Genomic DNA, 2,401 nt, shown 5'->3' on the forward strand with positions numbered 1-2,401 from the left:
TTGTCATCTATTAATATGAATGTCTTTAGAGATACTTTCAATTGAGATATTCCTTAAGTGTAATGATATTTTTATTTTTTTTATATAGTTATATACCTATATGGAATATTGTTAATGCAAGATAGAAACTTCAACTCCACAGACCCTTACATGCAGCAACTTATTATTTGAATCCTCATTATCATTATAATCCCAATTTATGCCAACATTAAAATTGGATTATATCAATGCTTAGAAAGGATGGTGCCTAATGCAAGTGAAATGTGCAAAATTGACTTACAACTTGAATCATTCAAAGATGCAAAAGGGTTGTTTGGCATTGAGACTGCCAAGACAACAAGAGATAAAAAAAACTCCAGCTCAATGGTGGGATTCTTATGGAGATGAATGTCCAGAATTACAAAGGTTTACAATCCAAGTTTTAAGCTTGACTTGTACTTTATCTGGATGTGAGCGTAATTGAAGTGCATTTGAAATGGTGAGTTTTTTTTGTTTTTTATTTTAAATGTTGAAATATTTGATAAAAATCTTATAAATTTGAATTGAATTATTTATTTAGGTTCATACAAAACGAAGAAATCGTTTGCACCAGAGAAAAATGAATGACTTGGTATTTGTAATGTGCAATCTGAAATTGAATAATAATTAAGTAAAAAAGCAAGCAGATGATTTTGGTGTAGAAGATGGTCTTTCATCTGATGATGATTGGATAACCGAGGGAGAAAAACATTTAAACATTGATTTGCTTAGTGCTATTGACAATGCAACACGAAGAAAAAATGGTAATGAAAATGAAAGTGATGAAAAAGAAATTCTTAATGATGTTGAAATAGAGAGTCATGGTACTGAAGATGATTTGGAGATTCAAATTGATGATATTGGTGTTGATACTAGTAGTAGCACTAATGATCATAATATTGGTGTTGTTATTAGTAGTGATACTAATAATCCTCTTGATGCTAATGATATTGATGAATGTCTGAGGAATAACGAGGAAGATGAAGGCAATGAAGCTGGTTTTAGTTTACATGACACACCAGCAGATTATTTGTTTTAAGTTTGTTAATTATTAGCTAATGAATAGTTATTTAAATTATGTATGAATTTTTATTTGAACAATGTATTTTAAGGTGTTTGAATTATATATGGATTTTTATTTGAAGTATGTATTAACCATACATTATGGATTTTTATTTGAACCATGTATTAACCATGTATTTTAAGGTGCTTAAACTATGTATGGATTTTTATTTAAAGCATATATTTTAAGGTGCTATGAATTTTTATTTGAAACATAATTTATTTTAAATTTATTTTAAAATTCCTTATGATTTTATGATTTTACGATCCGAGTTTAGTTTAAATATTCCATGCCGTGTCAAAATCACGATTTTGACAACCTTGATTGTAAACTTACAATATCATCCATCACGACAGCTTAATTATTTTATCTACACACAAATTGAAATTCATCCTGGAAATTATAAATGATCCCTACTACAAAAACAAAAATAAAATTAATACACAAAATTGGTTGTTAAGAGAAAAAATTACAAAAAAAAAATAAAATAAAAATATATTAATCATTCGCTGCCTCTCACAATGGATGAAGATTCCTTTCCACCCCATTAACATTATACAAAAACCCCACCAAATCAGGTTTGTAAGGCAAATAGGAGCGGCGTTTATGTCCTTCTTTACTCCTCACATAATAATGTTCTTGAAATTGAAACAAACCTCTTCCAACTCCTTTTGCTTCTTTCCTTTTCTCTATGCCTTGTTTATTATGATTCCTATCTTGGTCATCGCTGCCTAATCTCTGATGATGGAGGCCACTTTTCTTGTTATTAGGCATCAAGAACACAAAAGTATCCTTACCATCACTATTACTCTGGTGAATAAAATCTTTGAACTTCTATTGGACCCTGTAGAGCTGCTCTTCTTGCAACTCCCTGGAGACCCCTCCTCCTTCTTTGGCGTCCACACACAATAAGTTTCAGGCTCTAGGCTGTCAATATCATCAGCTTCCGATGAAGAACACAAAAAGATTTCACGGTCCTCATAGAAGAGCTTCCTGAGGGGTAATCTATTTGGTTTCTTGCCATCTTAGGTACTATTAGTTGCAGTTTTCGATCTGGGTAGGGATTTTTGGTTGTCTAAGAGTAACCATAGTTTCTATCACGCTGCGTTCAATTACCTCCTCCCTGAATATTTAATTTTATCCGTCAAAGCCATCTCTCCTCGTCTCTCTCTCACTATAGTTAATTGACTAAGTCTCATTTAGGTTTGACTTGGTAGACTGGGTCCCGGGTCCACCCTCCAAGTCAACCGGGTTTCTCTGGGTCAATTCCCAAATAAGTTTTTGCCTTCACCCGAACTGGTCCCAAGCCCGGGTCAGACG

This window comes from Populus euphratica, unplaced genomic scaffold (assembly GCF_000495115.2).
Source record: "Populus euphratica unplaced genomic scaffold, PopEup_1.0 scaffold230.1, whole genome shotgun sequence".
Lineage (NCBI taxonomy): Eukaryota > Viridiplantae > Streptophyta > Magnoliopsida > Malpighiales > Salicaceae > Populus > Populus euphratica.